This window comes from Hippocampus zosterae, chromosome 4 (assembly GCF_025434085.1).
Source record: "Hippocampus zosterae strain Florida chromosome 4, ASM2543408v3, whole genome shotgun sequence".
NCBI classification, from domain to species: Eukaryota; Metazoa; Chordata; class Actinopteri; order Syngnathiformes; family Syngnathidae; genus Hippocampus; species Hippocampus zosterae.
Genome location: NC_067454.1, coordinates 563,786 through 586,082, shown reverse-complemented (window position 1 = coordinate 586,082; position 22,297 = coordinate 563,786). Strand labels below are relative to the sequence as shown.

Sequence of the window (22,297 nt, the reverse complement as noted above, 5' to 3'; positions counted from 1 at the left end):
AATGTGTTGGTCCGTCGGTGAGCTTTCGTCAGTACTTCTGGCCTGCCCGGTCTGTCAGAACGGAGTTCCCGGTACCATGTGAGTTTTACTTGGCATTATAACATGAGTGTGCAGACTTTTTAAATTCACTTTGGAGGCGAGATCAAAAAAAGGGCCCTTCTCATCAAATTGATTTTGACAGTTTCTTGGCACTGGGCCAAGCGATGACGGCTCCGTCATTATACTTATCTCAGATTGACAGCTGTCATTCCGAATGGTGATCTTAAATCAGGTTCCGCCCCTTGTGTCAAAGGCGATGGGGAGGTGCCAGTCAAACCGATGGTGTCACTTCCATCTCCTTCGACGTCAGCATCGATGATGCTGTTTCTGGCCCCGCCCCCTTTCATGTACACGCATTGTGGGAGCTGTGTTTCCGTTGGCAGTGTGTTACTCTCACTTGTGTACAGTATGTCCATGCTACTACTGTTATGTTAGCCGTTATGTAGCCGAAACAGAAACAGTGCATGTACGTGTCGCCTACTTGCCGTAGCAAGACCGGCGGCCATCTTGCGTTGCCAATTGCTAAGCATGGAGTCACTTGAGTACCAACTGATTTCGCTGTGGCGTTTTCATGTTATTTTTGTTCTCCAAAGTGAAAATACCACGATGCGTGCCGTACGGCGGTGTCAATAAATCTGGGAGAAGCTCTAAAGGCACATTTTGTCTGACAGGATGAGGTTTTAAATTTCAAAACCTTCAAGTGGTACTCACAGACTCGCCTGCATCATTCGGTCAGGACTTTGAACAATGAAATGAAAGCAAAGGCCATCAGGGCGAAAAATTCTGCCACTCGATTCAATTTGCTCATCAATAACAGCTAACTGTTGCTGCTCAATGTAAAACGAACCCACGTAAGCCACAAGTCACGATACCGAGATAATATACACAGAACGGTCGATGCAGCCTGTGCAATTCGTTCTTTGCATCGCTCTCATTACTCCAACAGATCCTGGAGGAAAACAAGCTCTGATAACGTTGTTTTCAGCGAATACCGGACCCAAATTGTCACAAACAGCGACAACGTAAGATGGCTGGCATCTGCGTTCATCCACAAGAGCCAACTGGCAGTCCGGCTTATTTTTAGACATCTGTGTTTGCCATGTGGCGGCATCTGTTAGCCTTATAGCTTTGTAATGCTATTGCTGCGTTAGCACAGTGGTAGCTTCTGTTGTGAATGGACAAGCGCTGTGGTAGCTAGTGTGAGCATGTTAGCTGTGTTTTAGCATCCACGTGTTTCGAGTAAAATGGTACTCAGTGCAAGGCTAAAATCTTTTCAAAAAAGTCCAACTGGCTAAACAAAAAAGTCTAACGGACAAAAAAGTGACCTGAATTTCTCAAGCACTAAACTGACAAGCAAATGAAATGTAATGAAAGTTTGTTACATCCACTTACTTATGACTGGTGTGCGTGCATGTTTGTCTTCACAAATCGAAAAGCGGCATGGCAGGGGAAAAAAAAGAATGCAAATTCCTGAGTTCTTAGCAGCCTTCTCGCTTGCGAAAGAAGAGAGAACACCCACAGAGGAAAAAGATGCTTTATCTGCCTTGCCCCAATTTGATTACACATTGCATTTTCCCCCTCCTTTTTTTCACATTTGCATAAATGTCCTGCTCAGCATGTTTAAAGTTGTTTTATTAACGCCTCTTGAGACTTTTTTTTCCCTGTTCCCCCGCCTTTACGCGTCAGGCTCACTAATTGCTCCGTGATCTTTCGCCGCTCAGCCTCGGCACTGCGCAAACATCATAAAAATAACTTGCTAAAAAATTATTAATTAATTATAAGGCGATCAAGTCAAAACTTGCTCGCTATTCATTCACGCATAGTCGCCTTTGTTGTATAAAAGCAAGTATAGCCTCTCCAATCCTGTTTGCTTTATTTTGGCCTCTGTTTTGAAGGTGTGCAGCATCTTTATTCAGACAAAATACGGAGTCCAACTGCTGTCTGTTTGCTCCGTCTGTGTTAGTCTTGTTTTAGCCGCTGTGATCTGTCCCTGAGCATGTTGGCAACTTCTATCAGCATGGTGGCAGCGTTCTAACCACCGTTGTGTTTGTTAGCAGTGTGGAAGCATTTGTTCGTTGTGTTATTACATCTGGTAGGTGCCTCCTAGCATGGTGGCTACTCATGTTAGCTCTAGCCTCGCCCATAGCCCCAACTGATTATTAGCTTTAGGTCCAAAATTTTTAAAATCAGTGTTTTCGTCTCTGTTAGCACGTTAGCAGTGTTTTCGCCTCTGTTTTACATTTGTCAGCATCTGTTATCTGTCCTTTGGTCGTTAGCAGTGGCAAGTGTCAGTGTTAGCTTGGTTTAATTAACTGGTTTTGTAGTGTCTTTTAGAAGAGAGTTCAAGCACGAGATGCTGATTGGTGGAACATATCACATATCGCCATTAATATTGTGTTAGCCATAGCTATGTTTAGCACGTTAATCTGTTAGCAGTGAGCTAGCAGTTACTAGCAGTGTTTTAGATTCTCTTCGGGGTCCCTTAGCAGTGCGGTAGACTCTGGTAGCTTGTATTTTATCCTCTGCAATCTGCTGTCTGTCCTTTAACACAGGGTCCCCAACCTCCGGGTCTGTCGGTCATTTGGCACCATGCCGCAGAGAAAGAATAAGTTTTTGCTTCTTGGTCACGTGATAGGTAACCGCTAAAATGAAACCCAGGCGCTAGCAAAATGAATAAAAAAACAAACGTCTTTGGAAAGGGGAAAAAGCCCAGCCAAGAGACATATTGTTTTCCTGTATTTATCCGGCCTCAAAGGCTGGTTCATTGCCATGATGGTAACAATGGCACAAAAACTTTCAAGAAGGAAACCCAAAAAATTGAAAGATGACATGTGTTATAGAGAGCTTCACATTAGAATGCTAGCACACTACAAAGAAGAGGACAAGCACCCCCAGCCTCCACCTCCAGCCTCCTTCTCCTCCCCCTCCTCCTCCTTCGCTTCCTCTTCTTCATAAACAATGAAAAGTTAATGAAGAGGTAACTTAATGATGTAATGAATATGGCCGTTCAAGGTCGAAGCGGGCTTCAGTCTGGGTGCAAGATGGCCGCCACACGTCGTTTGTGTCCCGTCACGCGCACACCCACACACACACACACACACACACACACACACGCACGCATACACATGAGTAAGTGCCATCTGTAGTCAAATGTGTGCGCGTGTGGTGATTAAATATTGAAAAGGTTCAAATGGTAGTTGAGATTTGGGCCTTTGAGTCAAGTGGATCGATGCAGCTCGGCCGCTACTTGTTGAGTGTGTGTTTGCGTGCGTGTGTGTGTGTGTGTGTGCGTACGTGAGCCTGTGCGCGTGTGTCTGTGCTATAAAATAAAGACGGAGATAAGTCAGCCATGCAGATCTTATGGTACAATGTGGCACCATTTCACTTAACTTACTGTATGGTATCATTTCCCGTAGTAGCTTGTCATCCTGTTGTCATTTGATACAGCGTGCTACATCCTCTCCTCAGCTCATTTTGCCATGCCCTGATTTTTTGCAGAGCTGTGTGTCATTTGGAAAGGGTGGTCCCCGAAAGTGATGAACTAAAAAGCGGTCCCCACAAAACACATAAACCGGTCTATGTGTGTGTGTGTGTGTGTGTGTGTGTTTGTGTGTGCGCGTGAGCCTGTGCGTGTGTGTCTGTGCTATAAAATAAAGACGGAGATAAGACAGCCATGCAGATCTTATGGTACAATGTGGCACCATTTCTCTTAACTTACTGTATGGTATCATTTCCCGTGGTAGCTTGTCATCCGGTTGTCATTTGATACAGCGTGCTACATCCTCTCCTCAGCTCACGTCTCACCGTACCTTTCATTTACGTGGATTCATTCATTCATTTCTGAGCTTCTAGTGTTACTTTGCATCATGTTGTACCCAACCATAAGAGTCATGGTAAAATACGGAAGACGATATTTCAGATGCTCTTGCATCCATACTTATTTTATGGTACCTTCCTGGACTTGATTTAATTTGGTCTTATTTTGCTGCGCTGTATCATATTCAATCACGGCGCAATTTAATATAATGACAACAGCATACATAGCGAGCTACGCTGCCATCTGGTAACAAGCCCTGTTGTCCTGCATCTCGTCTTGTCGTGCGGAAGCCTGCCCCATCATGTCATGACATGGGACACCGCAATCATAATTGATCTTTTTTTTTTGTATCTCGACTTATCTCGCTGAAGTAGAATTTACCTCATCATACCCTACTATATAGTCCCTTTGTGTCACATTTGATCTTATCATTTTGTGCCGTACTGTACTTTTCCTGACCGTACCTTCTCTCATCTTCCAGGACCGTATCTTACTGTATGACATCTTAGTCTCCCTTATCGCGCGGTGTCGCATCTTGTCTTACCGTCCCTGAGCTAACTTACTGTACCCTGCCATGATCTCATGATACCTTGTGAAACACTACACCGTGTCATGTGCCACCTGATTAACTCATCTTATTTATCGTACTATGCCATATCCTATCATGCAGTAGATAGAGATTTGATCTTTTTATGATATCGGGTGTCGCCGACGCCGTAGCGGTACACTCGCCTGCCTCGCGTGGATCGCTTCCCACTCGGTGGCGGTGTGACTGTGAGTGTGTTGTTTGTCTATGTGCGCCCCGCGACCGACCGGCGACCGGTTCAGGGTGTCGTCTGCCTTTCAACCAGAGTCAGCCGGAACAGGCTCCAGCACCCCTCGTCCCCGTTCAGGATAAGCCGGGTTGAAATGGATATCTCCGTGAAATCACGTTTTCTCATTCGGAAAGTGTCTTTTTTTTTTTCTTATTCTACTGTATTGTTTCTCACATCTCGCGGTGTCATAACGATCGCCTTCGCACCGGTGCTGACATTCCTTCTTGAGACGATTTGGATAAGACCGCAGAGATTTACACTATCCCACAACACAACAATCTGAGAGTAGCAGCTGCACGCATTAGCCTTCAAACGAGGCCCGTGTAGCTCGTCCATATTGCAAGCCATCTTCCTACCCCCCACCCCCACCCAGAAAAGAAAACAAAAAAAAAACATTTTAATCTGAAACATCAGGGGCTTGTGTAAACACCTTCAGACGCCCTCATTGATCTATTTTAAAAAGACTCTCATTGTAATCAAAAACAATAAGCGCTCAAAGTCCTCCCCGGCCCTGCTTTTTTTCCCTCCCGCCCTCCGCTATGAAATAATATTCCGTGTGTGGGCTCCTCAGCCCCGCTGCCGCCGCCGCTGAGAATGCAAACATTTCACAATAAACTTGTTTAACTCCGGGCCCTCGGCCAGATACGGGACATGCTGCGTTAATTACTACGGCCCGTTAAAATAAACCAGAATAAAATATGACCCCCTTTTTCTTCGCCGTCGCCGCAATCAGCCATTCCGAGGGAATTAAAGATGTTTAAAAAACAATACCAAATAAAAAGAAAAAAAAATGGAGGCGTACACCTCGCATGTGCTGTTTGGAAAGCAAACACAACAGCCAATCTGCATGTAAACATTCCAGAGAAAAGGTATTCGAGATAAATAGACACGGATATAGATAATAGATAAGAAATGACGCGGCGGAGGGAAAGCTATGAAGGCTAAGACACACCAACGTATGGAAGACGTCTATAGATGTGATGCGCGTAGGAGAAGGAACAATACGCCATGCTAGCGTTAGCTCATATTTTTTGTATCAGGCCACATGAGAACCAGAAAATATGATGGCGGGCCGGATCAAAAGGGTGAACTCAATTCGACATCATATGAATTCTTTAAAAAGCAGTATTTGGCATTTTTTGCCACGTTTTTCAGACTTTAAGAGTACATTATTCCCTCGTATCGAACGGGATTAGCTTGACTTGGCGCTACCGCGGGCTTCCGTATCGTCTCCCCCTTCCTCCCTATTCTCTGCGACTTCAAGTAACTGCGCCACCTGGTGTTGAAATGCCTGTCATTACAAGTCCAAATGAAATGAATGCGTTCGTTGACGGACGTCGAACCTTAACTTTGTACAACCTTCGGCGGGCCGGATTAAAAAGACCAACGGGCCGAATTTGGCCCGCGGGCCGTAGTTTGTCCACCCCTGATCATACGGGACGCGCTCAGGTTTGGTTGGACACGACAAGCTCAAGCGATGTGCGGTATTGAAAGATACGATTTGATCAAGCTGAAAAGATGTTCAGCTTTGATGTGATTACGATACGATACGCAGATGCTAAGGCACCGGACAGTCCGGTCGAGTAAGCGGCGGTAATACGCGATATCGTGGATGGTCACTGTTCAAACGGGGCGCAGATAATAGCCCCCCAAAAAAAGGAGGCCACACAGACGCCATGTTTTCTTTTCACCAATTTTTCTCGCCGCCGCTCCCGCTTCACGGCGAGAGAAAAGAGCCCCCGTTAAGCGGCGGGTTTATTATTCTTCAAAGTCTTGTCTGAAAGTAATATGCTTTAAAGGCACGCTGGTGACCCCGCTCACCCTCCGCTGTGTCTACTTGGGCTTCAGCCTTCGTGCGTGTGTGTGTGTGTGTGTGTGTGTGTGTGCGCAGATTATTTGAGTTAGCTTGCTGCTGGGTGGCCCCCGCGCCGCTTTCACCGTGTTAACATAAGAATGGAGGTGGCGTCTGGAAACGGAGGGTGGGGGAGGCCGTACGGGGTTGAAATAGCGTTAGCGTAGCGGGGGCCGCTGTTATCCACTTAGGACATCAAGACACTTTGTTGCCCGCTCTGTTTGAACACCTGGTGGCGCCGCAGCAGAAGTTCATGACTCTGGTGGATGGCAATCACGTGGGATTTGTTCCGCGACCGATATCGCGGGCTGAAGGGTGAAGAAGAAGCTGTCGCCTGTCTCGACGAGGACTTTTGACACGTTAGTATACATCAGCGAAGCGGCATGGGAAACATCTGGATGCCATGAAGTGCTTTTGCGTAAACAAGGAGGGTCTCGGCAAAGCCACCCACCGAGCGAGCGTTATTGACAAATATCTCGGCGCCTCCAGAGAAATGGACGCTAGCTGCTGTTTATGCGCTAAAAGCGGAGGAACGTGACTCCGAGTGATCGAGGAAAGTCTGGCAAACGCTCGGGCCATCGCGCGTATCGTCCCGCGTCTTACGCTACGGGATTCGAGCGCATCTACTGTGGCCTTAGTCGCGGTGGTTCATGTTGACCACTTTCAGTTTTTTCCCGTCCATATGTCTCGACGCACGTGATTTAAGGGCGTTACATTTTCCAGTGGAAAAGCTTTGTTCGTGCGATGACCAAACGAGGAGTCCGCCCCCAAAACAGGAAGAGAAAGTATTTTGTGGAAAATAACTTTACATGCCAAAACTTTAGCCCGTTGGTCAACTTTTTCAAAATGGCTGCCACTCGGCTCCTAGTGTCATATTGCGTACAAATAGCTGACCCTAAAAACTCAAGGCAAGAGCAACAAGTTGGATCCACATTAGCGTACGGTCCTGTCGAAAGTCAGGCCTTCAAAATAAAAGCTCACCGGTACCCAAACTGTTTTTTTTTTTTGCACACATGATTTGGGCCTTCGCCGGCTTTCTTCGCCGGGGGTCTCACACAAACTGTTGCCGCCTTGTGTCCCGAGCGACGGACGGTGTGCTTTAATTTGAAGGTCTGGATTTTGATAGCGATAGCATAGCATAAGTGTTATGCACATGTTGCCTGACTAGGTTAATTGTTAATAAAAAATTCTGACCAAGTCACGTGTTCTTTTGTACAAGCGGACCTGCGAAAACCAGAGCCAAATGTAAGGACGGGTAAAAAAAAATTTTTTTAAATGTCAAAAAGCGAGCTTTACTGGAAGAAATGTGGCATCGTAGAAGAAGAGTGTCCAGGTGTCGTTTGAAGTTTCCGGAAGAAGCAAACATGAATGCGCTTCTCATTTCCAACTTGATGTTAGCATGAAGCCGACGGGCTTCAATTCGCTTTGCTTGTATATTTCGCTGTTGAAATATCCCGCCTTCAATTCTCTTTTTGTGATCTCCGGTGGGTCTGGCCTTTGACCCCCATGATGAGCGGGGTTCTTTGTGGCTCCGCCCCTTTCAGGGTACCCCCAAACAGCGCGTATGCCACTGCGGCGCTTCGACGCCTTTTTTAGGCGGCTCGGTTCGGGTGGGTTGTGTGTCCTTGAGCCAGATTGGCCGAGGTCCCGATATTGTGAAGGGCTGATTGTTACCGTGGCAACAAAGACCATCATTGGTGCTTGAGTGACGGGACGGAACGGACGCGCGTTCATGTGCTTTTTTACAGCGTTTTACTTTTGACAAAGCAAATCAGGGCGAGCTGTCTTTCTTGACGTGCTCGTAAAGAGATGCCGGTGACCGTGTAATGGCGGTCGTGTGTGTGTGTGTGAGAGAGAGGGGGGGGGGGGGCAGGCGGACATGAGCGGGATAATAAGCGTCATGGCATCTAATCAGATTTCTAAGAGGAATTGATTGTTGTGCGGCAGGCTGCGCTTGACAATAAGCCCGCATTTAAGTGTTAATTTTTATGCTAATGGCGGATGCGGCGCGGTCCCGCGGCGAGCGCCCCCCACCCCGCCCGCTGCCGATATGAAAATTGTCCCGTACAAAATGTCAGCTCGGCAGCCGGCGTGAAGGCTTGTCATTTATGAGCTGCGTTTCTATTAGTGCGTGTCACACTTGTTAGGGAGCCGCGTGCGCCTCTTTGTGATGTCATCTTGCGCCACATTCGCTACCTTTTGACAAATTGCTTGACTCATTCTAGTGCAATTGCTGAACTTTAGAAAAGTTTTTTTTTTTTCAGTCTTTGACAAATTCCATAAATGATCTGGCCAGGTTTTATTTTTTTTTGTAATTACTTGTTGTCTAACCCTTATCGCTCTTTTTTTTTGTTCATTTTTGTCATCAAATCAGTGAAACAGAATCAGTGAAAAGGCTTTTTCCAAAAATTGTCACTCATTTTGATTCGCTTTTTTGCATTTCACACTGCCTGTATAACCACGTACTCATTTTTTTTCTGCACTCATTTCTCACCACCTTCAATCAGATTTTAACCGTTTTTTTCATTGATGATTTCAAATATTTTGTTGAGTTTTTCTAACCATTCGGGTCTCCTGACTCGGCAGAATATCAAAGTCGTTTGCAGCAGCGCGCAGGAAATCTCCGCTCGGCAGCCGGCGCGAAGACTTGTCATTTATGAGCTGGCTTTCTCTTTGCGTGTGTTCCACTTGTTAGGGAGCCGCTTGCGCCTCTCTGTGCCGCCGCCCTTCCATGAAGTCGCGCACGCGCGCCCCCGGTCTCAGCTCGGCGGCTGCTACACCGAGGCCTCCGTGTATTATCATATATCGGGTGGTCCTTGCCCCCCGGACAAAATTTAATACGATTTAATGACATTGCCAAGAATTGAGTGTGTGTGTGTGTGTGTGTGTGTTGGTGATGGGGGGAATAGAGGAGAGGAGGACGAAGAGATGTGAAAATAACGTCTGTGTTTTTAACGACAGCCGTGTCACCTTCACTCGGTGGCTTCCTCCACAATCGGATTCGTCATCGAATCTCATGATGGCGTTGAGCGTTTCTATTTTTTAGGAAAGTAGTGAAAAGTTGGAGGCATTTTCACGGATTTTATGATCAAAACGGATTAGGATTTTTCTTTTTTTTTTTTTGCACAAGATTTTTTTTTCTTCATTTACATTTTTCAGTCAGTCAATTTTGATCTTTTTTTTTTTTACAAATGTTGAAAATAAAAAAAATTACAAATGTACAAATATTTTCACATTTGTAAAAATATTTTTTTAATTTTCGACATTTGTAAAAAAAAAAAAGATCAAAACTGACTGACTTTTTTGTACATTTGTACATTTGTACAAATGTTGTGAAAATATTTTCACAATATTTTCACAAAGTTTCTCAATTTTCATTTTGTGCAACTTTCAGTCAATTTGTGAGCAAGTTTGTTTTTTCCCCCTCATTAGCATCTGCGCTTATGACTCAATCCATTCTAGGCAAATTTGAGGCATTTTTACCGTCTTTTAAATTTGAAAGAATATCCACTTGTGATTGACCCTTTTTTTTAAATTAGATTTTCTCACATTTTGGGTGGGGGCGGGGGCACTTTTCGCTTGTTACTTGACAACACAGAAATAGCTAGCTGCGATGCTGATGTGATTTCACTGGCGGTGTGGTGTCGAAAATGGCGGCGGCGGCGGCGGCGGCGTGCCGGCGTGCCGGCGTGCTGGCGCGCCGCTCCAACGCCAAAGCGTCCAAACTGCACTCGGCGGGCCCCAGAAAGCTTTGGATCCAATTCACATATAGGTCAATTAAATGCACCGACATCTGCTCTCTCCGCGCCATTTGCATATAGCATTCATATGTTAATCATGGCCCTTGTTTTTTTTTTTTCTCCCCCCCCCCTCTTCCTGTGCGTGCGTGTGTGTGCGTTTCCTCCTCCTCCTGTACTTGCTCCCCTCCTCCCAGCCTCTTTTGTATCGCCAAACAAAAAGAGATGCCGAACATTTTGGGATCTCCTTTTTCCCCGTCCTATTTCCACTTCCTTCCTGTTTTAAAGGGGAGGTGAGCCCCCCCCCACACACACACACCCCCGCCCCTTCCCAACCCGGCGGCCCCCTTTAAAAAGCGGCGCCCGCTCTCCTCCCCGAGCAGCTTAATGCCTTATAAATCAATGATGACACAGATGGACCAGCGATAATCTATTTCGAATGCCTCACAGCAAATATTGTTGTGCAGATGATTAGACAGACAGTCATTTGAACCCCTAAACGCCTCCTACGCCGCCGCGTTTGGCTTATTTCAAACGCGTTCGGCAGCGGAGGAGACTGCCCGATTGCTTTGCCGTCGTTTCGCTTTCGAGGACTCGCCAACTGTCGGGAGAAACCAGGCCGTAAATGCCGCGCCGCCTTCAAATCTTCACCCTGAAAACGTTCCCAAACGCCCGAATCTCATCTGCGGGATGCGGTTTTATTTTGCTCGGCGCCGAAAAGGTTGTCACGTTTGCCACGTCAAACTGGGCTAGTGGGTTACGGGGCTGCGCGTTGGGAAAAAAAATGATGGCGGATGCAAGGCGGGGGCTGTCATCAAAGTTCGCAGCCTTCTTCCACCGACCACTCGAAGTGTTCATAATAGGCTTCAAGGTTCGAGTTTGGTGGCATTCGGACAAAATGATTCTAAAATGGCTGCCGAGAGGCAAAAGGATGCACTTCCTGCGTCTCCTCCGTCAAGTATTCTTCAAACTTTTTTTTTTTGCACGTCGAAATTGCAGACTTTGTGTCTTTTCTGGAACGGATTCTCGAGACTTTTTTTGTGGGTCTGGTTGCGAAGGACACACCTACCAAAATTCAGGGGGATCCAAGGGATGGATTTCCAAAACGTGCCTCCGGGCGCACGGTTTGATTTCATCCGTACCCCCCGGGGGGTCATATTGGACCCATTTTGACATTTGACAGCAATAAAAATACGCTACATGTCACTCTTCTGCCCTGAAATGCGATGACTCCTACAAGGTTTGTGTAGACGGACTCAAATGGATTTTAGATTTACCAGTCCATTTTCAATCAAGGGGAAATGCTGGACGTGATAGAAATCCACACACCCGCACACACCCACAACGGCGCAACTGTACACACCAAGGATGCATCTTCTTTATTGTTTTAAAATGAGACGGCGGCAGGGCGCCCCCCCCCAAGTTTCTTGCGCTCATGGCGGCCTCTGCCCTCCCTTTCAGGTGGCGTTCCCGCCAGCAGTGCCGGCCACAGGCGGCTCAATCCAACACCGAGGTTCACTCCAGTATGCTGTTGGTGTGCTAAGGTAAGCAAAGCTGCGCTGTGGTTGTTGATGCCTGACACAGGCATCAACAACCTCGAATTCACTTCAAGTCGATATTTGAGAATTTATGAATATGTTTAGGATTGTTTTGGGTTTTTTTTAATACATATTAACATTGAGTGTCAACCTGCACATATTATTTTATTCTGCGTTGGGCTTTACTTCCATCCCCGCTCACACTCACACCGCGGGACACCGCCCACTCATTGAATTTTTTAACGATATTTTTGGAATCGGAATGGACATCGGCTTTGGCATCAAACAAATCTCCCAAGAACCTTTTACTTTTTTATTTTTTAACATCCAAATTTAGGGTCTTTTTTTGGAGGGCGGGACTTACGATTTCAAATGTGTCAACCATTGTATTACATGATTAGAATTTCACCTTTCTCAATATTTTTATTTTTGCCTTCATTTTACATTCTTACTTTTCATTTCATTACATTTTCTGTCGCGCTTCATTTCTAATTTTTTTTTGGGGGGGGGGGGGGGATTCTACCTGAGTATGTAGTCAAGCAAATGTCCAGATGACTGTCCAAACACTCGCCGTTGAAATGTTTTTCCTTCATGCTGTCCCGAAACTTGATGGTCGTGGCCGTGCCATGAGAAAGAACATCTCGCACGCACACCAACTGTTCATCACTCACTCGCCAGTTCGACTTATCCCCAAAGGCGTCGTGTCTTTAAGAGCGCGCACGCGCATACACACACACGCACACACACACACGCACACTCACACACATACTCAATTTGTAACAATCTGGATTGTGATAATCTGCTGTAATCACCCGCCACATGCCACCTAAAAACACATTCGGGTGGCATTCCGCTGTGCCGCCTCCACGCGCCAATGTCACTACCTCCAACGTCAATGTCACCGTTGTGTGTGTGTGTGTGTGTGTCTGTCTGTGTGTGTGTGTGTGTGTGGGCGGGCACGTTAGGGCGCAAGATTTTTGCGCAATTTATGTTTGGCATTAAACTAATTGAATCGTATATCAAAGGGGGGGGGCAGGGAGAGGCGCAGGTGCTTGAAATTCCGAAAGTCAAATGGAAACCGGCAAGAAATAGGTGGGAAGCATCTTGACATGTTGCGCGTCGCTTCACGCGCCTTCACATCAAGGCGTCAAGATTCAGGTTTCGAATTCAGGTTTTGAGCCCGGGTTAGCGTCTGCGTTGCAAATTCAGAAGTCGGGGTTTTAAAGTCGGCTTTGAAAGAATCGGAAATCTTTCCAATGGGAGTCTTTGGATGGCAAACGAGGTTTAGGTTTTAAAAGTAGGGAATCAAAAGAGCGTTCGTCAGCATTTCCGGCAAATGTTTCAAAGCGAAGTTACGGATCCAGGGTCCGGCTTTAAAAGTTTGTGTTTCAAGAAGACGTCAAGGTTTCAAATCTGGTTTAAGATTGCAGTCTTGAGGTCGGACTTATTTGTTCCATCTGATTTGGCCTGAATCTTGTCGGATGTTGCTTTTTGGAGGCCAATTTTACAGTGTGTGAACCCCGCCCCCTCCCCCTCCGCCGGCCCTCCAACGAGACGGATGATAAATTGCGGGCGGGCGTCGGCCGCAACAGCTGTCGGCAGACGGGCCTGATATGAGAATAGCAGCATGGGATGAGCGGGCATTAAAAATGAATATGCTATTTAGCCTCGGTGTATTTTAGGTATTTGACATTTTCATGTCCGGACAGCCGCAATTTATTCCCAGTGTGCAGGGGACGGGCAAGTGGGTGGGGGGGTGTTGGGGGGGGGTGGGACCAGCGGAAAGGGTGCCGGCCAGTCGCCGGCTCACCTTGTGAGGTCACGCCGTCGCAGCCACGGCAAACTTTTGGGCGAAGGCGCCCCCCCCCCCCCCCCCCAGCGTCACTGCCATCCTGGAAACAGAAAATATGAAGCTTTTTGGGAGGTCTGAATTTCAGGGATATCTTGAGCCGTTGGTTGATTATTTATTTGTTTTTTGTTTATTCTATTTATTTAGGGCGGGGGCGGGGCTTGAAAAAAAATCCTTTGCTGTGGAAACGCATTGGATTGACAAAACGAAATCGTCATTCATGCGCCGTGCGTGCGTGCGGAATTGCTTTTCTCCAACGCTGAACGTTCCAACCCTCGGGAGCGTTGAGCAGCTCTCCGCTTAACACCTTCACCTCAGTTATGGTGACGGCGAATGAGAGAAGGAATCGGGAAGGAAGGCGGCGAGGCTTCCTTCCCACCTGTTGGATGCTCGGCTGCGGCTTCCCGCGCTCGCTACAAAGCCGGCGACGAATCAAAGCGCCCCCCCCCCCTCCCCGCCCCCCATCCCGAGAGCCGCGCCGCTTATATGAAAGAAAATGTCTTAACAAGCGTCGTCTTCCCCTCCTCTTAAGTGGAAGCGTTTGACTCGCTGCCTCCGTGAAATCTTTCAACTTCACACGAGCATTACAAGTAAGAGTTTAAAGAAGGGAAGGAAGAAAAAAAAATCCCGGCGTAGACGTCAATTTGTATTTTTTTTCCTGGCGGAGGCTAAAGTGACTTTGAGTCGGCGGCCTCCCGTCGCTCACCATCACTCAAGTGTCCTCATTAGCGTGTTGAAGGCTTCCAATAGCGCCCCCTCCCTCTTGCCGGCTGACACTCGGCCCCGCAGGGGACGCCATGATCGTCGTCCGCCCGCCGCCGCCCTCTCACTTGTTTTCACCGCACTTGACTTCCGTGACCTGGTAAAGAAGTTTAAACGGTTCGTTAAACGGCTTTCGGTTTCCCATTTGGAGTTGGGGGGGCGAGCTTTGGGTTTCAAAGTCGGCTTTCCGGACGGAGTTCCAGTTTTCAAGTCAGGTTTTGGGCTGTCAGAGCGGGGTTTCCTGCTCGGGTTCACAGCTTTACACTGCGGCGAGCCATTTTCTATAACTACAGAGCTGCTTTATTGTGAAGGGCACACCGGACTTTATGGAGTGAGCCACTTCCGGTTGAACGTTGCGGGGGGAACCTATGAAACAATGGACTGTCGTAGGCCAAGCACAGCCTGTAATGTAAATATTTGATGTAAATGTATATGCCATATGATTAATTCGTGGGGTGTGTTCAGCGTGTACTTACATTGTGGGACGTTTCTATTGTTGAATTCACATTTATCCACAGCGATTAGCACATTAGCATATTAGCTCGTTAGCACACACTAGCGTAGCCACGCGTTTGTGGGGCACATTGTTTGAGCACATTTTACGTTGCAACCTATGAGCAACCTATGTCTGTCTGGTTGAGTTTTACACCTTCTTGACTCGCCGGTGAATAAATCGCTGGAAATATCAACGGTGTGGTCTTTGAAGGACTTGTCTGTCTGTCTCGCCGCAACGGGGACGCGGCAAAGGCGGAATAGTAATCCTTTGTTTTTCGCCGTGAGCCGGTTCCGGAGCCTCCTTTTCCATCGTGGCGGGAGACGCGGAGAAAGTGGGTCGGTTCGGAGTTGGAGGCGGCCATTTTGGAACCAGTTCTGGGCCTCCCGCTTTTTCCAAGCGGTTGAACGGCCGCCATTGAGCCGCGCAAGACGGAGGCTCGCCGGCGTTCTCCAAATGCTTCGGCAAGGGACCCCCCCTGCGCCCCTCACTGGCGATGGCGATCCTTTGTGGCGTTGGCCGCGGCCCCGCCCGCCCGTTTCCCGTTCTTTGATATGCACGGCCACATCTGGGCCGCCGCTGGCCGGGCCGCGTCGCTTAATAACAATCACCTTCCCTTTCACTGGGCCCTGATTGTTTCTAATTGGCCCTGACAGATAGTAGCTGACAGGCGGCCGCCGCCGCCCCTCCCCGCGTGACCCGCGCTCGCTCGCCGCACTTATAAGGCCTGTCATTTTTCATATTTGATTTTCACTTTGGAAAAAGTGTTTTAGAGCCGTCACCCTCCCTCCCCCTCAATCATATGATGAAATTTAAGTGCGGCGGCGGTGGCGGCGGCGGACGGCCATCCCTCTCCTCTTGGCCCCCGCCCGCTCGTCCCCTCCCTTTGCTTCACCGCCCCACCGTGGTCGTCATGGCCGCTTCCTCCCGTCGCCTCCCTTCGACCTCTCGCCGGGTGCGCGGCGTCGGGATCACGCCTCGGATATTCACACGCGCAAGCGGCGGCGTTTGGACAAATGGCGTCGGCATCTGAGCGCGCCTGCAGTGTTATTTGCGCGCCATTGATTCCCGTTAAAGGTGCGGGGGCGCGGCGCGGGGGGGGCGGCGCGGGGGGCGCGGCGCGGAAGGCGCGTCGGGCCGGGCCGGGCCGGCCGATCGTTCAATGAAAAGACGGATTCATCGACAGCTTGACGGATGACATTTGGCGGCGCGATCCGTATTGGCCTTCGATAAAAACACAATTTGGAGCTTAAGACAAAGAGGGCGGGGGGGGGGGGGGGGGTTGCGAGGGGGGGTTGCGAGTAGAGCAGAAGCCCGCGCCTCGGCTTCCTGACGTCCAGCACAAATGCAGGAAATGTCACCTTTTAAATATTTGCAGTCGTGGAGGAACACCCGATGCTGATTGACAGGCTGAGTCGAGATGCGATCGTCATGGCCGTTCGGGTTTCCTTCGGGCCTTTGTCTACACGGATGTGTTTAGATTACGACAGAGTTTCTGAAACGGAGCGCTGGCGGAACGGGATCGGCGTCCGGCCCGTGCCGAGCTCACTACATTCTGTCGATGTCTGTAGAAAATCGTCGCGTTTGAGTCAGCCAATCCTCTGTGAAGCGTTTCCAGTTGCTCCATAATGCCGCCGCTCGCCTCTTGACTGCCGCTCGGACCTCCTCTGGCGTCCCTTCGCTGGCTCATTCCAGAACTCTCTTGAAGATCTTTTTCTTTCTTTTCCAAACTTCAAACTCGTTTGTATCCTTTGGCGTTTGACTCCGCCTCCTTTTTTTTGGTTTTGTTTTCTCTTTGGAAGGGATTGTTTGATTGTTTTGCTGCACTTTCAGCACTTTGTAGACCACGCTAGGTTGTTTTCACCTGCTCAACGTGAGTTGAGTTCGGAACTTGGGAGTTCAGGTAGTGTTCAAATTAAAGCAGATTGAAGGGGGGGGGGGGGGGGGCTTCGTCCGGTTTCGTTCATATTTGGAATGAGCTTAGTTCTCACTCTCGGGTTCTTTTTGGGAGCAACTCACGGAGGAGCGAAGCCTCCTCTTAGAACGTTTAACCCCGCACACTTGCGCACACGCTCCAACGCCCCCCTCCCCCTTCACTGAGCCACACTTCTTTCTTTCCGGACCCCCAGGTACCCCCGGGCGCGCCCAGTAGCCAACGCCACGCTGCGCCTTTCAGCCGGTGACATCCACACAACTAATTGGAGTCGGGCTGCGTGTTTTCACTAAAGGCGCTCTTTAATTACATGGGAGCCGGGAATGAGTATTTTGGGAACGTGTGTGGGGGGGGGGGCTTCAAACAAATGGAGCGCACCAAAAGCAATATTTGTTTTCGCCGTGATTAACAAACGGGCCGGGCCATTTGTCTGTTAAGAAGCAAAAATGCGGCCGATACTAATGAACTTTTGCTCCCAGCCTGGACTCGGTTGGACCCGCCCCCTTTTTTTTGTTTTTGTTTGTTTGTTTGTTTTCTTATCCCGTCTTGCGCCGCTCCTCCTGCTCATAAGAGCTTTATTAATAAGCCACTGAATAATGTAAAGAGAATTGTTTTCTCCCAGCTCTGTATTAATAAACATGACTGAATTTATTGGCTATTCGGCAAAGCGTGATTAACGCACATTAATGTCGGGATATTGCTCAGCGTGCCCCGCAACACCGGGGCGCTCTCGCCCGGCCCCGCCTCCGCAAAACAACCCACCCAAAAAAAACAAAAAAACAAAACATGAAATATTTATGGTGGGATGTGAATGCTTTTGAAAAAAGAAAATAGCAAGTTATTAATCCTCTGATTAACAACTGATTAACCTTTTTTATTAAACACGTGATCCGTGCACCATCGACTGCGGGATATGTCGTCTCGACTGCGCGGCGGAATAATTATTTTTGTGTCTTTTCTAATTGCAAAAAACGCATGGCTGAACTGTATGCGCGCTCGCGTGTGTGTGCGTGTGTGTGTGTCTTAAGGCGAAACACACACACACACGCATGCGTGCATGAATAAGATGGCGGATAAAGCCCAAGTGCAAACATAATGAACAAAATTCCGGCGCGCTGGAGGAGAACAAGAGGCTAAATTTAGCCGGCGATCTGCTTAAAACAATGGCGTCTAATTCACATATCCGTTTATTCGGCGCGGGGCGGGAACGCGAGCAGCAAAGGCAGGATAAAAACAAGCATACCCCACCAACACCCCCCCCCCTCGGAAAAAAAAAAGAAAAAACAAGAGTATTGAAGGACAAAACATGCGCTGCCAAGGCTCATCCCGGCGCTATTGTCTGTCGTATTTTTAGTCGCCGTCAAGCCCAAAGACAATTATGACTTCCGCACTCGGCAAATCCGGCCGCCCTTCTCATGTTTGTGCTTCGTTATTTATTCGCCGCCATTGTTTCGCACGGGCTCAAGTACAGTGGAGTTTATCGCAGTCATCGTTTTCAATTTGACTGCGACAAAAGCAATTCGGAGAAATTGGGACACGCTCTGACTGCCTTGCTCGCTCCAGGTGTGCCTTGTCCGAGGCCGGCAGATGCGGCTTTGGCGCGCCGTCGCATCTTTCAGCTGTGGAGTCACAAATAGTTTTGTTTTTCAGGATTTTTTTGGGGGGGGCAAGGGGGTTTCTTTCAGTGAGGGTGGCACAACATCACATGGCGGTATAGTCCATCATTTTTAATTCAAGCAAATTATATGGGCCAGCTATTATTCGCAGACTCTATTCTTTATCCTCTGCAAAGAACAGCCAACATTAGGTGCCTTTATTGAGGAACGAGATGTTGTTTTTGTTCAGCGGTGGGCTGGGGAGCACATTTGACCACACGCTTCCGAACCAGACGTATGACAAAAGCGTTGTTTGAATGAAATACGGTCAAAATGTGTGCAGAGGTGAAGAATACAAGCTTGAATAGATTTGGTTTTTGGAAATCCTGGAAATCCATTTTTCAATGCATGTGGAAAAGATTCACCATCCTCACGCAACGGCATCCTAACAATGATGACGTACTGGATCAGAAGTTGGATTCTTCAAATGCGTTCCTTCACGTGAAATTCATTTCAAATTTTTTTTCCCTCCCTTCTCTGCGGAATTTCTCCTTTTTCTTCTTCCTTCTTTTTCTTTTTTTTTTTTTTTTGACATGACATTTTTGTGCTATCATCAAAATGAATTAGTCTGATCTGAAAATATGCAGAAGGACATATGCCTTGGCCCACTTTCTGAGAAGTGGCGGGTTCACATTCTGGTCATTTGCTGTGTGTGTGTGTGCGTGTGTGTGTGTGTGTGTAAGTGTGTGTGTGCGTGCATATTGTGTGATTTCAGGAGCCATTTGGGATTTAGCTCGTATTTTTAGCAATGTGGAATCTGCAGTAATTAAGAGAGAAGTAGCAAAGGTGCTTAATTCCACTTTTCTGATCATTTTTCTTGTGTTTTAAGTGTGCTGTGGCACACACACACACACACACACACACACACGCACATTGTGTGTCGTGTTTTGCGTAGCGGCAGGTACATGAGCGCTAAGCTTCTTATTAGCGTGGGTGCCGCACATGGTTGCGTCAGGCCTGCTTTGGGGCCGTCCTTCAATGAGTCCTGATTGGACTTTTCTTGCTGGGTCGGATTAGGCCCAACTGCGCTGCACGAGGCCACCTGACTCCATTTTCTTGAAAGATATCTCTTTTTAATGCCACCGTTTGGATTCCTCAATTGCAGTCCAAGCGGTTACTCAGAGAAGCGCGCTTGCGTCAGAATTCGGATCAAGTATAAGCACGACGTACTCGGACGGAGGACACATCTCAGGGCTGAGCAATGCACTGCCAAAAAAAAAAAAAAAAATCTATGATTGATATTGTCGAAAAGCGCCATGGAGGCCAACATCACCGACGTGAAATTTTCAACCAACCACGTCCAAACGTTGACGGAAGTGGCAGGACGACGAGCCGTGGAAGAGCGCCTTTGTTTTCCCCAAATGGTCTCGCTCGCCTCTAATGAGCCCTTACCGCGTCTTTTGTTTTCATTTTTGGCGCGACCGCAGTGCTCGTCTTCAAAGCGCCGAACCATCAACGTGTGTCAACCGCAGAAGTTCACCTAAACTTTGATTTGATTTCTTTGACCCGCTTTGGATAGGCGTCCGCTTATGCCTCTGAGTTCGTTTTTTTTTTTTTCTTGCAGTCCATCTGAAGTAAAAAGATGTCCTCAATTGGACAACGGTGTCCTTAACAACCCCGTCAAATTTGCAAGAGCTTAAAAAATTTTTTTGCCAAATTAAAAAAAATGAGACGTCAAAATCAAGCCTTGCTCTCCACTCTCAAACGCCGCGGGGCACGTGGGCTGGAACCGTAAACTGCTCGTCAAATATCCCTTTTCTAATGTAGAAAAGGGGTGGCATGTCCCCACAGGTTTGTGCCACCAAAATAGCTTTTTTAGGCATTTTTTGGAGCATTTTGACGTTTTCAAGACCAACAGGATATTGTGTTCAATGACACCAAATCTACCCAATGATAAAAATAGACTCTCTCCTTTCCCCAGAAAAAAACATATTTGGATTCTGCCTTTTCCCGTTCTTTTATAATCATCAGCAGTAAACCCCAAAAGATGATGTTCATGTTGCGTTTCACTTCCCAGTCGGCGTCGGAAATTTCCCATTTTTGTCAAAATCTCTTTCATTGGAAAAATGAGGCGTTGCCTACCTACAGGTTTGATTCTGAGGATCAAGCCCAGGAAACCTGACTTATGTTGACTTGACTAAAGACCCCGAGTCGATTAGTTTGGGGCTTTATTTCCCCCCGCCCTCACCCATCGTCTTGATTGTGTGTATCGCCTTCCTCGGAAGTCTCTCCTCGCCACCGCGGGGCCACTTTTGTCCTCCATATTCATCGCTCGGCGTCTAGAGTGAGCGAAGAAGGGCCCCCCCCCGAGGCTGCAAGTCGCTGTTACGGTGTGGGCGTTCAAGGAAATGTAAGACATTATGCAACAATGAGCATAGTCGGGCCTGGAGGTGGTTGATATGAGGATGGCGTCTCGGCTAAAGCTCGTGAGTTAGCCGGTTTTACTTGTTGGGCTGAGGTCGGGAGGTGCTTAGAAAGGTGCCCGCTGGCGTTCGCCTTCACCCATCTATCCATTGGTAGTTTTCCCGATTTATTTTGGAGCAAGATGTCGAGCTAGCTCAAATATCCATCCTTCTTCAACCTTTTTTTTTTCATTGCAAACGTAGGCGTCATCTTTCTGTTTTTGTCCCGGGGAAGTTTCTTTTTGCCAACTTTTCCCGGGGCTGATGTGAAGTCGTCACGTTCTCCCGCTTTTGTGAGTCTTCCCATTGAGTCGGCCACACAATACAAGGCGGGATAATAGCCACTCGGCCGGACGTGTTGTCTTGTTTGTCTCGGTCTCCTGTGGTATTTCCCCGGGAGTCGGACGGGAGTGTCAAGAGTGCGCACGGGCTTCGTTTTGTCCGCTACTCTGCCGCGGCCCGACTCCGGTAACACCTCGTGGCATAAATCTCCATAAATCTCCAAAAAGCTCCCTTGCGAGAGTAATCGGCGGAGGAGGAACAGCCCATGTGCATTTCATAGTCGCGGCGGATACTTTGGAGTGCTGGTGGCAAAACCCGCTTCAGACAATTCAAAGCACTTTGCGCCGCTACCCATTTAACCGGACGTTACGACGGGCAGCGTAAATTTGCTCGAGGGCACAAAAAAAATAACACTGTAAATGAACTGCCGGTCAATATTTTTCCTTTGGAATCAGCATTGATGAGCAACTTGCGCTGCTGCCCGTCTAGGCGCAGGAGGCCTTTGCAACTGACACCACAAATTGTCAGGATCGGAGAAAACGGTTGTCGTCCGAGTAGTAGTGATCAAACCAAGAGACTCAAAACAAGACATCCCATTCGGGCGGCGGGTCACTTGCCAATATCAGCAAGTGAAGACTTTTTCGACCCCCTCCCTGAATGTCTGTTGAATAGATGACGACTTTGATGGCATTCTGAGTGATGATTGCGCAAAAAACGTGAGTACCTTGTAAATGAAATACACCCGAACTCAGTTCTGCTTTGGTTGCCTTTTTAAAAACGTGTTTTAGCTTCGAGCTTCAGTTTATGCTTCAAGCTAACGTGTTAGCGAACGTGTTAGCATGCATGCATGCCGTATGTTTAAGCGTATGTTTTACCACTCTAAAACTGCGCCCATTAGTACAGTGCGTCGAATAGTCGTGAAAATACGGTACTTGTATCGTCGTGGTTATAGAAATGCTCATCGTTCTATTAAAAAAAAAAATCTGCATTTCATAGTTGCAATGCAGAGTTGCTCGTTTGAGTGTTTTATGAAAATGAAAAAATGGAAGTTTTATGGCGGTCATCATTGAGTGGAACCCCCCCCCCCCTCCCAAAACCTGCAAAACCTCACTTGCCCCACTTC

At 47.9% G+C, this 22,297-nt stretch overlaps 1 protein-coding gene across 3 annotated transcripts in view; it reads left to right on the top strand.

The window, feature by feature from the left end:
* znf536 (zinc finger protein 536) overlaps nt 1-22,297 on the top strand; it is a 156,360-nt gene that overhangs the window by 53,089 nt on the left and 80,974 nt on the right. For all 3 annotated transcript variants that reach the window (XM_052062616.1, XM_052062614.1, XM_052062615.1), the window contains one exon: nt 11,722-11,804. The gene's annotated coding sequence lies outside the window, so the exon portion shown is untranslated. The remainder of the gene's footprint in view (nt 1-11,721; nt 11,805-22,297) is intronic.